The sequence below is a fragment of the Cibotium barometz genome, chromosome 11 (assembly GCF_041138505.1).
Source record: "Cibotium barometz isolate CiBa-2024 chromosome 11, ASM4113850v1, whole genome shotgun sequence".
In the NCBI taxonomy this organism is placed as follows: Eukaryota; Viridiplantae; Streptophyta; class Polypodiopsida; order Cyatheales; family Cibotiaceae; genus Cibotium; species Cibotium barometz.
In genome coordinates, this window is record NC_141056.1 from 38,191,609 (window position 1) to 38,207,138 (window position 15,530).

At 36.9% G+C, this 15,530-nt stretch overlaps 1 pseudogene; it reads left to right on the forward strand.

Annotated features, from left to right (window-relative positions):
- The first annotated feature begins 13,042 nt into the window (after window positions 1-13,042).
- On the forward strand, window positions 13,043-13,710 carry LOC147634145 (stearoyl-[acyl-carrier-protein] 9-desaturase, chloroplastic pseudogene; annotated as a pseudogene).
- Window positions 13,711-15,530: the final 1,820 nt, after the last annotated feature.

Here is a 15,530-nt window from a genome sequence, read left to right on the forward strand (position 1 = left end):
CTCTGGAGCTGTTGAGAAGAAAGCCATCGGGACAGGGTGAAGAGCTACACAATGAGAGGGGAACCGAAGAAGAAACGGAAAGGACCCAGATAAAAGGAAACCAGGAACGCGCAACACAATTGGGATGGGCTATGGTATATATATATATATATATATATATAGAGAGAGAGAGAGAGAGAGAGAGAGAGAGAGAGAGACGGTGGGTTGATCTCTTCGTGAAGGCTGAGAGTGCCAGCTTATTCGTCCCGAGTGCTCCTGAGGCCCGACTCCTCATTGATCGCGGAGGGGGGGGTGGGCAGTGGTAGGCGGGTGACAGAACTTCGAAGGTCCCACTCTGGCGCAGTGAATTGCCTCTGGCTGCCTGCAAGCCTTCATGTGTTGAAGCAGAATTCCGCTTCAATTCACTCGCGTACACATGAATAGCCCCGTACAAGCAGACCGAGTTGCCGGTTTTCTCTGCCTTTTTTGCATGCCATGAACATTGAGAGCTAGTTTTCTACTTGGAAAGTTGGTCGTATTAAATTGGTATATGTAACTTACTAACCAGCCGTGCATGTCATAAACTGGTTAGCTAGCCGTGCTTGTTGTCGAGGCAAAAGTACGAAAAATCGGAGTCTATTTCTAAGTACGAAAACTGAGTGTAATTTCAACAACTGTGTGTGAGAGTGTATGCAAAATTACGAATCACATGGGAGTTGAACCTATTAACTCCTTTCATTACATAGCCATCAGGCTTGATTTTTGATGGGAACCTTTGCCTTTCAAAATTGATATGTTTGGTAAAATATAGCAATTTATTGCATAGCCATTAGGCTTGATTTTTGATGGGAACCTTTGCCTTTCAAAATTGACAGGTTTGGTAAAATATAACAATTTTTCAGCTACCTTTAAAAAATGGTTGTTGGGATAGTTGCCCCCCACATTATTATGCGCATTGCCACACATCCTTATAGGCATTGCACACATGTCACACCCATACATTTCAATTTTTTTCTAAGTGCAAAAAATTGGAGTGTATTTCTTAGTACGAAACTTAGAGTGTCATTTCAACAACTATGTGTGAGAGTGTCTAAGCAAAATTATGTAGCACATGAGAGTTGAACCTATGAACTCAATGCATTATAGGAGCTATCAGGCTCGATTTTTGACAAGCACCCTGGCCCTTCAAAATTGGTGGGTTTGGTGAAATATATCAAGTTTTTCTTGTATTTCAGTGTAATTTTCTATGGGCATTTTAAAATTTACAAGTATTTTATGGCCTAAATGCTAAAAAACCGGCATGATTCCTGTAAAAAAGAAACTATGCTAACCATCATGAAGTCTACATAATTGACACCCTTACTCGTATATGTAATGTAGTATCCAAAATATGGAGCACTATGGTTGCATGGACGCCATTTTGTGTGGAGCAAATAGATAAGAAAAGAAATTTTTTTGAGTGTGGAGTAATGGCTAACTTTGAATAGGAGAGTCGAGATAGAGATAGAAACTCAAATGTTATTCTATCAAATCTTGAAATCTTATTGTGGAACTAAAATTAGAGTTGGATCTAGACACTTTTCTTGGGACTCAAATGTTATTCTATCTAATCTTGATTATTATGTAACTATACAAGACATAATTAGCATTAGATTTAGACATTTGACATGTTTATTCTTGATGTGCAAATTGCAATGGTTCACCAACCGTAATAGTGAGAAGAGATAATAGCAGATTTATTATAGTTGACTCCACTAAGTTGTGGACAGATCTTTGGGACACATTTGTACTACCATAACAATGTGAGAAAGTATTATTTTTCTAAAGATTACCTCTTATTACTTTATCTTTTGTAGCATGCACTTAGTGATAGAATAACACTTACTAAAAGAATAACATGTAATTTTTCATCAAGACCCTTCAAAGTCAAAATGGTGGCAAGAAAATATTATATACATGTAATATCTTGTACCAACCATGTGTCTTGAGGCCATATAATTGTTCCTCTCATTTATTTTTTATCTTTGTAAAGGAACCCTTCAATGAATGCATTACTCTTGTTGGTGTACGAAAAAAGGCAATCACACTTTTTACCTTACTGTGCTTTCTCTTGGTTAATACCCATGGTGCTTTCGATAGGACTATGTTGCCACTCTCACTTTCAATTGCCCGTGTATTTTGAAGGCGTCCAATGTTTTGTAAGTTATCCCTTGCACCTTTTGTATCTCTTTTACCAATTAAATGGTCCCGAATATTTTTTGCCACATTCTTGAAGATATGCATGGGATCTAAGAGATGATTAATCTTCATGTCACACCAATATGGATGTCGAAAGAAGATTGAGTGTCTAGACATTCCATTTAGTGGTGGATTGGGAGTGATTCTCCATGCCTCAAGCCAATCTCTACGTCTCATAACAAGTGGGGAGACATCATATGGCACATACTTGGGATATGAAGGAGGGGATGATATTTGTCATACACCACCTTAAGTGTAGAGGATCTTTTCGAAACAAGTGATGGTCTAAAAATCGGACATGCATGATGTTCGGAGGTTGCCAAACCTATTTTAAAATTGAGATGATTGAGATAGGGATATTAAGTTAAAGTTTAAAGGGTAAAGACTTATGTATATAAGGTTCAAGTAAGTACCTGAGCACCTCGAAATAACATGCAATCATTGGGACATGCATGTATTTTTGTATAATCCATACCTGGCATAGAGACCATTTTACAACACTCATCTTGTGAGTTTGGTAATAGATTTTTAGGGGGAAGAATATTCTGGAGAAACCTACAACAACAAAACATAAGAAATCATATGTCAAAATATTATCAAGGAGACTATAAAGAACATGAAATATTTTCTATTTGAGAGAATAGAATGAGGTGGTCTTACCACAAAGAAGACTTGTGACACTTGCATCACTCCATCCATAATTTGTTTGCAAGTTCAATAGCTCCAAGTTTCTCGCAATGTGTAGTACAAACATCCCTCATACAAAGGGGTGCTTGCCTCTCTATCCAAGGTTTCCTCCTCCTATGACATTGAAGCTTTCTCACTATCATCTTTGACCTCCCGTCCAAAGAAGTCATTCACCATGTCATCCATGATAAGATTCTCTTCCTCCTCATGTGGCAATGGTGGAGGCACCTCATTCATTGGTTGGGGAAGATGAGTCTCAGCCATGCTTTTCATGTGAAGCCTTTCCACCTTCTACACTCTACTCGATATCACCAAATGGTGTGGCATGTTACCTAGCACTCTCCTATGGTTCTTCTCGATGTTATCATATACACTTGGACATGCCACTGCTTCATGAAGACCATATGTCTGCACATGCTCAATTGTTATACGACGTTATCGTATATACTGGCCCTTGCATCAATCACACACACATGAATTTTTTCTCTCAACCATGCCTCAGAACCAACTTACGGCCCTTGATGATCACTGTCACACACCTTCAACCTGGCCAAAACTCATGTAGCATTCATAAAAAACATAACAGTATCCAAAACTACAAACAAAAAATTACCTAGGGTTTCGTTGTTGTACAGCAAACACATTAGCATTTTTTTGCTACCAAAGCACCAAAAATTCACTTCTAAGCAGTGAAACTAGCAATGAAATTTTGTTGCTAAGCAGCGACCTGCGAACTGTGACTCCCACCTAAATCCACATCACCTAGTGAGAATTATCCCACATGCAAGAGAAAGGCCAAGTTGTACTCTCCTCATATAAAAGGGGAACATTTTAAACAATGGAATACAAGCACAACATCTCAAGACTTTTTATGCGTACAAGTTTCCATCTTGTAACCTAACTGAACTTGAGTCTAAACTGAATTAGCACACACTCATCACCATGACTATTGTTCATTTTTATCCACCTTAGATTAGTGTTTTCATTAGTGTAGAATTAGTTTATGACTAAGTAAAAATCTTGTTATTAGAAAGTTAATTAGGAGAGCTCTATCCATAATCTCAACATTTAACCATCTACTCAAGGATAACCACTCCTCACTTTACTTAAACAACATTCTAGATGACCTACAATAATGCCCCATATCTCTATGCAATGAGAAGTTAGCCCTAGAATGATGGGCGTATATACAAGCCGGGGGAAAAAACCTCCTAAAGAGGGAAAAAGTGTACCGGCGGTCCTAAGTGTGTTCACACACATCACTGCCTAGATATATGGCAACATCTAGGTCAGTAGGTCTAAATTGGTTTTGTCCTTTACATGTTTTTGTGCACATGTTCAATTCCATGCCAGTGCACCAAACAAAAATAATGTATATTTGTAAAGGAGGTACGGTCTGACCTCATTCAAGGATTACTACGAGAGGGTTGGGAGGTTAATGAGGGGTCACATCAAGGTGATGTGTACAAGTGCAATTCTACAGTGTCTTTCGGGTTCTTGAAGGCACGCTCTATTTTGTACATGCGTCTGCACTACGTGTGAAAAGGCCAAACTTTAAATTTTAACTATAAATAGCCAAAGGTGTCTTCTTTCTCATTTTCACACGCGATAGAAACCAAGCAGGAGCTCACACTATCTCTTTGCATTCACATGGCTACCCACTTTGACAACTTCTATGAGTTCCTCTCCACCACCCCGTGGGTGGGCAAGAGCGAGCACTTTGTCATGTTCTCTTGTGAAGTCGACTTTGAAAAGTCGCTCCCCCTTACGTCCCAACATTATGAGACGCAGATTGCATACATGGAGCAATACTTGGCTCCCCACTCCATCTCCTTTCTCCATTGCCCCAATGATCGATGGGTGCCGGTTGAGCTGCTTAAGTACATTCAACAATATGCCCGCCCCTACATCCGACACCTTGAACCTTCATCGACATCTGCATACCCGTAGGAGCTTACTGTACCTTCAATAAGTAGGAGGTGAAGAGGTTGGGGAAAGGCAATTTAGGAACTAGGTTCCTCTCATGGCTTGCCACTTTTGCGTTCCTCATCAGCGAGATGAGGATTCAGATGAGGAGGTAGAGATGCCTGCACCTGCATTGCAGTTCGCAGGGTTTTTGAGGGATGACAAGGAAGTGAAGGCAGTAGGAATGAGTGCTAGTGTAGAAGAGCAGCTTGCATCAAAGCACTTTCTAGAGGGTGCACAATCTACAGAGCTGAACAGCCCACTGTCGTAGAAGATGCGGGGCCATCTTCCCCACACGAGGAGAGAGAGCTTGAGATCAATCTCTTGAGCACCATTGTGGTGGAAGGTGAAGAATACTTATTTCTTCATGACCTTGAAAAGGCAGCTGGCTTGAGAATGGATGAATGCTTGGGCATTATGTGCATGCGATGTGAGGTGGACCTTGATACGTCCAACCTCGGTCCTCACCTAGATAGTGCTATATTAACCCTTAGAGAATCTATCACAGAGACAGCTGCTTTGGTCAAGGAAGCTGTGGTTGAGACCGCGGAGCAAGCCCTAGTTCCAAAGGAGGAATTCACAACCTTACAAGACAAGCTAGAGGCTGAAAAGGATACCCTTGGTGCTGGAGTGATGGAGGAGACCAAAGGAGGAGGTCAAGGAAAAGTGAACTTTTTTTAATGGTTATACAATGTGAGGGCCTTTGTCTAGACATAGTTGACTTCACTTGCATCTTAGGCATGTGGGCGGTAGAGGAGTAAGTGACAAGGAAAAACAAATTCCTAATGAAACTGTCTATCAAGGGTTATTGGGAAATGCCTTGGTGGACATGCTTATCAAATGATTGATGCATGCAACAACAGAACAAGTGCTCGATGTGCTACAAATTAAGGCCTACCTCTATCGTATACATTCCTCCCCCCATTCGGAGGACGGGTTGGGTGACTAATATAGATAATATAGGACAAAGGGAGGAGCTTTAATAGGACAAAAATAAATAAATTTTCTAGAGATTCCTTATATTTCTCAGTATTTCTGTTGAATTTTCACTCACCAATTACATGCACGGCTCTCTAACCATGCACGGCTGGCTATCCAGTTTATGACCTCTGCACGGCTGGTTAGAAATAGCAATTTAATACGACCAACTTTCCAAGGAGAAAACTAGCAGTTGACTGTTGCAGCTCTCAATGCTCATGGGTTGCAGGGATTTTTGGTACAGTGGAACTGTGAATTGAAGCGGCATTCTACTTCAACACATGAAGGCTTGCAAGACGTTGCTGCAGCCATCTCAGCGTTCCTGGTTTCCTTTGATCTGGGTCCTTTTCTTTTCTTTCTTGGGTTCCCCTCTCATTCTGTAGCTCTTCATCCTGTCCCCATGGCTTTCTTCGACTCAACAGCAACACTGACAGCTCCAGAGCCCCTGTCAATATCCGCTTCTTCTGTCACAGCCTCGCAGTTGAAACGTCCTTCCACCAAAGGCGGCGTCGCCCTAAACACTGTCATGATGACTGCAGCCGTTCCCAAGTAAGCCAACTTTCTCACTACTTAGCTTATGCATTTTTTGTCAAGACAGGGCGGATACCTCAATAACCTTTGGATTCAAATTACAATCGATCTTGATTCACGTTCATGCTTGGAATGAGAACGCCTATCTTGCATGCGTTGCATATATGGTTTTATATCATAGCCTAAGATAACCCTTACTTGGATTGAGTACGGCAATTATAAGAGAGGCACAGAGACATGCGCAGGATTGCTCAGGATTCCTTCGTCTTATGTTTTTGGACTCTTCCTCTCATGTTCTTTTGAATGTACACAACTTTTTATCAAGTTTTACTATGGTTTGGGAAAAAAAAAACTTATCATTGATTATTTGATAGTATTATAATACATTTGGTTTTTCTTCTTTTATGATATTGGGATCACATTAAGTGCTTCTTCTTTTGTGATATTGGGATACTTTTAGCTCTCGAAAATCTTTTTTGAAATGTCTAGAATTTTTTTTGAGTACGTAACTATACATACACTTGTAGCCACGTATTAGCAGCACGCGGCTATATCCACATGTATAGCCGTGTATTGTAATTGTGTACATGGCTATACTCGCGGCTATAGCCACGTATTAGCAGCGTGCATCTATAGCCTTGTACTATAACTATGTACATCGTGCACGCTTGCCCAGGTCCCCTCTCTACTCGCTCTCTTCACATGGCTATGCTCCCCATCTCTTATAGTGTAAGGGTTTAGTGGATGACGCTGAAGCTTTTACAGGAAAAGAAGTACAAAGTCCATTTCTCTCCTTAAAGGAGGTGAAAGATTCCTACCCCCTCCTCTGCGCATCGAATTTTCAGGGATGCTAGCAATGGAAGTAGCAACGTCATGCGCAGAGACTCCCACTACTCAGGGCCTCGCCCACAGATGTCTAGACAAGAGACTAATCCCTCGGTTCTCCCAAAACCGAACCCAGAAAAACTTCCCTCGCCCAGAAGGCATAGGTGATTCCTCTGAGAATTTTTTTTTTCTAACGTAGTCAAGAGCCTTAATTTACCCTTTTTCATTCCGACCGAACCCACAGGTCACATGGCCTGATCAAAGGAGGAACTTACACTTGAATCATAGAGACCAACGCTTTTTTCCCCATCAAGAGACACAACCGTTCATTCTTTTTCATAGAACAAGGATTTATTTGTGATTTACTTTAACTATCGTAACTTAAATAGAATTGAATTTTATTTTAGGAATCCATCAGTCCAGCCTAACCTCATCCATATCCAGTCCTATGGGTTAGCCAACCACCCAACCACTGTATTGATAGGATCTATTATGAAAATTTGGTTATGTTTTGTCCCGGGTATCAGGAAAAAGAGTTCCCAGGCTCCTTAGCTAGATTCATCCAAAATATCTAGCTTGAAGTCCAATTTTCAATCATTCCTTCATCGATGTACCTATGGCATAATTGGCAACCAGAACGCTTACCATCTGCTCATTCAGGGACCTTTTCAATAGTTTCTACCTCGTAGTACCCGAGAATATAATCACATAAAAATCCAAATGGACTCTCCGTTGAAGATCAGCTAGATCAATCAACACGATCCATATAAAGGGGTCATGAACTCATCCATTAAAGACCAACAAGGCCAATCAACCAAATCCATGCCCATATTAGAAAACAAATCCAACTCATTTTTTCCCTGATACACGTGTGGGTATCTTCGGCTACCTAAAGCCCGAGCATCGTACGGTCAGCACCCTCTAGGCTCCTTCGCAGGTCACCTAGTGCTTCATTCATAGGCCTCTTCCTTGGTCCTTCATCCATCGTACCAGAAGCTCACCATTTTAATTAAACCGAGGCTAGTCAAGACCTCAGCCGACCTTGCTACACGAGACGCCCTTCATTGACTCTCCATCAGCTGTTGCAACTTTCTCACTTAGGTCCTCATGTCCTTAATCAACGAGATAGTCAAAATGCTTCCCCAACATTCTTGACATAAAACAATCTTTTAAATATAATAAGTTTCATATATAAATACAGTTTCCAACGAACTCCTATCTTTCCACATCGTTTCACGTCATTTCTGATTATTCCACATTCTTCTACATTATTCCACATTCTTCTACATTAATTCACATCGCATCATTCTACATACATTCATATCTATTCACATCATCCTACATCCATTTACATCATTCTACATCCATTCATATCTATTCACATCATCCTACATCCATTTACATCATTCCATATCCAATCACATCTAATCACATCAATTACATCGTCCTACATCTATTCTTATCATTCCATATCCACTCACATCCATTCAGATCATAACACATCCATTCACATCCACTCACATCCATTCACATCCACTAGCATCCATTCAGATCATAACACATCCATTCACATCCACTCACATCCATTCAGATCATAACACATCCATTCTCATCCATCCACATCCATACTCATCTATTCACATCATATCACACCTATTTACATCACATCACATCCATTTATATCCATCTAGATCCACATCACATCACATCCATTCTGATCCTCATCACATCACATCACATCACATCCATTTACATCCATCCAGATCCACATCACATCCATTCAAATCCATTCACATCACAGTACATCCATTTACATCCATCTAGATCCACATCACATCTCATCACATCCATTCAAATCCATTCACATCACATCTCATTCATTTAGATCCATTCACATTACTTTGAGAGTACGGTTACTCTACTTTTGATATTGACTGAACTTTTCTTAGTCTCTACCAAATTACTTGGTGTAGTTAAAGGTAACTTTTCTCAATTCCATTAAATCTAAGTATCAGAGTGTTGTTGAAGGCTTAAAAAAGAAAAATGAATTTTATCATAAATTTATAGTAAAAACTCAGAAAGAGCATTTACGTATTTGTTTTCATTTCTTAAGCTTCATTAATGAAGACTTTTGATCGATGAATTGGATTCTATAGATGGACATCCCATGTTTAAATCTAAATTTTCATTCACTCTTTGGATCCTTGATCCTCTCACGGATTGCAGATTTCTTCATTAAATCTAAATTTTCATTCACTTTTTGGATCCTTAATCCTCTCACGGATTCCAAATTCCTTTTTCAGAGAAACTAGGAATAAATTAGTCATCCGTTCATTCAAGTAAGCATGTTTTTGGTCTTTTTCTGTGGAAATTACTCCAAGATTCTATCTTCCAAGAATCTAGACGTATACTTCAAATTTCCAAATGTCAAAAGTATTAAAAATTCCTTTTCTAATCAAGAATTATCCAAGTTTTATCGATGAATATTTTCACATTCTTTCTCAAATTTCTCAAAATAAGATATACTCAATATTCTTCTTTTTTGAATAAAAGATTCATGGGATTTACAAAATCAATTATATCCACATTTTTTTTTCAGTATAAACACTAATTTAAATGAATCATCTTTATAATTCTTGTAAATTGAATGATTCTAGAAAAAAATGTGCATAACCTTCTTTATTTTTTTGTCAATTAGATAATGCTCAAAACTCCTCTTTTTACATAAAATTTATTACATAAATTCATTCTCATATTTTCTAAGAAAATGATAATACTCAGAATTTCGCTTTTGATAGATAAATAACAATACTACTATTTTGAAATATGCTAAAAATTTCTCTTATAACATTTAAATGTTTGAATCTAGAATATCATGGAAATTTCTCTTTTAAATAAATATATCAAAAATCTCTCTTTTCTCTAATTAAATAAATATGCATAAAAAGTATTTTCCATAAATAAGACAAAATTTATTCTTTAGCATAAAAATATCTATGCCTAGAATATGATAGGAATTCCTCTTTTTGCTTTATTAAAAATATGCATAAAAATAAGATTTATATTTTTTTTGGAAAATTTACCATATCTTCGCTCGAGTTAAATAAATATGCATAAAAAGTATTTTCCATAAATAAGAAAAAAATCATTCTTTAGCATAAAAATATCTATGCCTAGAATATGATAGGAATTCCTCTTTTTGCTTTATTAAAAATATGCATAAAAATAAGATTTATATTTTTTCTGAAAAATTTACCATAGCTTCGCTCCAATTATTGATAATATCCAATTTTCTATTTTAAATTGAATACTTGTAATGAAAATATGATACAACCTCCTCTTTTCGATTAAAATTAAATCATGCATACATAGCATAATTATAATCATAATTATAAATATAATTATGATTAATTCTCTTGGTTAAACTAAAATAACCATTCCTCATTTTTAAAAATGTTAGCATAACCCTCTTTCAATTTAGAATGAGTTAATATGATTTTTCTATATCATAAACAAGTTTAAAAGAATTAATCATCCTTTTTTCTAGATTAAAAATCATAACAATAACTAATCTCTTTCTCTAGCTTGTCAAGCTTAGAGTTTGGATTAAGATAAAGAAATTATCATCAAGAATTATCCTTCTACCAAGGATCTAGACATAAAGATGATTAATCTTTTCAAAAGAGAGATTTTCTTAAAGAAAATATTATAATTAAGCATAAAGATTAACATTAATCTAATTAGACATTATGAATCCTTGGAAAGCCTAAATTGAAGAAAAAACCATTGCTTTGAAAGCTTCTCAAGCTTTAGAGGGGTTGAGAAGAAGAAAATCATTGAGACAATTGAAAAAAAATCATTAAATTAGGTTTACCTTTGAATTTTGCTTGATTCTTTGGCTATAGAAGTGAATCCCACAACTAAGTCCTTGGCCACCAAGAGGGGGAGGGTAATCTCCAAGAGAGGATGGAGAATAGAGAAGCTCCAAAGCTCTCAAGAGAAGAGGCAAATTAGAGGGATAATAGAAATATGCTAATTTAGAGATAATACTAGCATGGTATTACTCAAAGATGAAAATACAAAGGAATGAGGGTCTATTTATAGGTGAGGGAGGCCATTAACCAAGTCCAACTGGGTTCTAGAGCCTTCCAACTTCAGTTTGACCCAATTCAGACAAGATTTGGATCAGTTTGGTCCCCTTTTTTATCCAGTTTGCACCATGAGAGAGGAGAGATGAAATATCTTGATTTTTTTAAATTAAAAATATCAAAAAATGATGATAAAAAAAAGGTGCCTACCTCAAGTGGCTTTCCCTCCTTAATACTGAGGTGTCAAAAATGCATCACTTTACCAAAATATCCTTTTTTTTACAAATATACCTTAATTTTTAACTAATAAACCCTGTACTGAGTCAACTCTTCATCTTATGTGATCATTTACTCATTTTTGGGATATTTTCTTTTATTCTTTGTATTTTTTTCATCCCAACACTTGGATTAATCCTATTGGCCCTTTGGAACCGTATTTGGACCTTAATCCAAATGTGGACCCTTAGGCTAAGGTCTCCAGCACATATTCAGTTAATTCCTAATGCACATTGGAAAGTTTATTTTGAACTTCTGTTTCAGGGAAATTCATTTTAGATATTAGGAGAATTTTTGTATCTAAAAATATCTTAATTTTGAATTATCTCTCTCTAGACATTTTCTCTGTCTCGACCAAAACTTGGGTAAAACAAGATCTTTTTCCATTTCTGAGGGAGATGATTACAAGAGACAGAAGGGGAGGTTCTTTCACGTTTACATCTCAAAAGCTAGAGAGAGGAATCTTACAGGGGGGGAGGAGAGAGTATAAAGTTTGAGAAATGGATCTTGCGAGTGCAGCTTTACAAGACAAAGTCGAGAGCACATGTGAAGATGAATTCATCACCTCAAAACTTCTTCAAGTGCACGACTCTCTTTGATCCAAGATAGTCTCATCTAGACCTTTCTCAAAACTTGCATCGCATAATGTAAATCTTATAGCATGTAGATTAGGCTACAGTTAAGGCATTGTCATCACCTACAAACTTAGCATTATATTAGGTTATTAATATAAACACATATCCCTTGTGTTGCCACTTGGCATTAAGGGGGAGTGTTGGGCGTAATGCTAAATGGCCACATTATGTGTGGTGTGTGGCCGCCCATAATCAAACTAATCAAATGGAGTGCCAAAGGGCACGTATGAATCGGTACACCTCCTCATAAACAAGATTGAAACTAATCTTAACATAACAGTTGCGTGTGCAAGTCTGTGAGAACGGAGAGGCTATGCAAGCTTTTCTACAAGTCGAGAAAAATGCAATAGTGAAAATCGTAAAATGGCCCTAATTTCAAAGATGGCTGATCTCCCTCTTGACATCACTGCAACAATATAAGGACATCACTGGACCCTTATGAGACTAGTAGACTGATGAATGTAGAAGTTTGGCAAGCTTACTCGTGACATCACTATAACAATATTATAGACCCTTTTGAGACTAGTAGGCTAACGAATGTCGGATCTTGGAAAATTTGAGAAAGAATACGAAGGCTACCATAAATGCCTCTAGAATGTAGGAAAGGATCCCTTTGTTCCATTAGCATCCTCTCATGTTCTTTTGTGTGCACAACTTTTTATCACGCTTTATTATGGCTTCAATGTGTTCTTCATGAGAAATGGTGCTTGCGACTTCTTTGCAATCGTTGATAAATGCATATTGCTAACGACCTAAAGACATTGATCGTTCGTTGCAAAATGTTATAAAAGTTGGATATAGAGTACGATAAGAGAGGCACAATACTTGATTGGGGTAGGAATGGTTAGTATCATGATCTTCGTGGCATACAATGCAGTTGGTAATTAGCGATTTTCCTTTTACCTTTTCTAGTTCCCACATTCATCACTTTTCGATCCTTTTTTTCTAGATGTGTAAGATTTCCAAAAAGAGAACAATCCTTAATTGGGATTTATATACACATCCTTTCAAGAGAGGGCCACCTTTATATTTCATGGGAATAGTGCAAGGCAAGGAAAGAAGTTTTTGGACCTAAAATTAGCTCATATATGTGGGACAATTGCATTTGATGAGAAGAGGCATGAGAATGCATACACAAAAATTGTTGAAAAGATTTTTGAGATGAATCCGGATGGTTCTATGATCTTCTTAGAGGATATGATGACAAAGTGGATCACCATGCCTGTCCAACTCATGGGAAGAACAAATTCCTCTTTGAGAAATTCTCTCTTGTTGCACAAAGGACAAGTGTGTACACTCCAAAAGACTATGATGGCGTTTTAGAGCACTTGTTGAAAAGGTGGGATTTTGAGAATTTATCTGGGCTTTCTAACAAGGGACAACAAGAACATGACTACGTGTGTAGCTTACCAAGCTGTGTAAGGAAGCTCGTAGATCATGCTCAATCTAAAATAAGCAAAGAGCCCAAATCAGGAACCTTTATAGCTGGATTTTCAATGGGAAAGTAGCCCCATGTAAAAGAGGAGTAAGCTAGTTGCCTCTCTAGTATGTGTGCATTTAAGTATCCTTGAATATATATCCTATGTAAGATTTATATTCTCTACCAGCTCTCTTATTACCCTTGGGATAAGGTGATAAAAAGATTGAGACTTTATAATGTGCCAATTTGATAATAAATATTTAGTGCAATAAGTATGTTTGGATCAATATATTATTTTACATAAACACGTGCTAAGATTTTTTACAAATTTGTTTAATCATTCATATAATAAAGACATGTAAAATTGCATGTGAAAATTTTTAAAATTTTGTTGAGATAAGTTACACACTATGTTGTTGCTTAAAAATTCATGCGTAGGCCTTATGCATACGCTTTACGTAGAGTAGACCTAAATTTGAAGGCTATGTTATGCTTTCAAGGGGTTTTATCCTCCATGCAATGGGTATGAAAAGTACCCTTTCAAAGAGAGGTACACTTTTGAAAAAATAGTAGTATGTTCTTCCAATCTTCCCACAAACAAATGGAGGTTTAATATGAGCCCTTTATTTGAAATGTTAAGGTTACTCTTTGAATTCAAGAGCTAATGCAAAGAGCCTTATGCATTATGTATAAACCCTATGCATAAAAGTCAATATTAGGTAATTTGGGAAAAATCTCACATTTTGGGAATCAATTACTCCATATAGTTTTGGACATATCTTAAACATACTAACTCCAAATTTGTCGGAGATCATAGATTTAGATTCTACTCTTCAAGATCTTTCCGATGATATGTCACATGAGGGGGTTTTGACAAACTTTTGGACAAGTTCACCATGCTCCCATTTTTCAAATGGGAATGGGATTTTTCCCAAATTATCTAATATGGTGTTATAATGCCAATGGAGCCTTATACATTAAATAGTTAGGACCATGCTTTCACATTGAATACACATAAGATAATGGTTATCTTTACTATCTTAAAATCCATAGAATTTTAGTTCTTAAATACCCCTAAGTTGAATGAACATGGTATATAGGGTTTCCATTTGGACTCCACAAGATTATACACAAGAATATTTCAATGCTATTATAAATATAAATAGTGAAACACATTTGTTTCTATGAGTATGGACTCAAGCTACCATACCTAAACCTAGATGATATATGGGATCTTTGTTTGGACCCTACAAGAATATTTTAATGCTAATATTTCAATGCTATTACAAATATAAGTAGTGGAACACATTTGTTTCTATGAGTATGCACTCAACCTACCATACCTAAACATAGATGAGCCTAGAACAACTAACATATTAGATGGAAAGATAAGGAAAATATATAGGAAAAAAAGAGGGGGAGAATCCAAGTGAATACTAACATTTATTGCACCTAGAAGACATAAAGAAAAGATAGTTATTAAGTGTTTTCTAAAACATCACATTCTCATAAGACCAAGACATGAAGTTACTCTTAGCAACCCAAAAAGAATGAATCAAACTTTGTAATAATAGCATTATTTTATTTCAAGGTATATGAGTGAGTGTGGAATCCATATATTTACACTTATATGGAATCCATATATATACACTTATATGGAGTCCATATATAATAGCATTATTTTATTTCAAGGTATATGAGTGAGTGTGGAGTCCATATATATATGAGTGAGTGTGGAGTCCATATATATACACATAAAGTTTGGTCTCAACATCAGAGTACCTTTGGTTAGAATAATATACATGCCAGACACTTGATTTTCAATGTGTCGTGGTCTTAGCAATCCCCCTTTATGATATACACAAAGCTCTAAGATAACAAAATCAAAATCTTACAATATAATGGCAT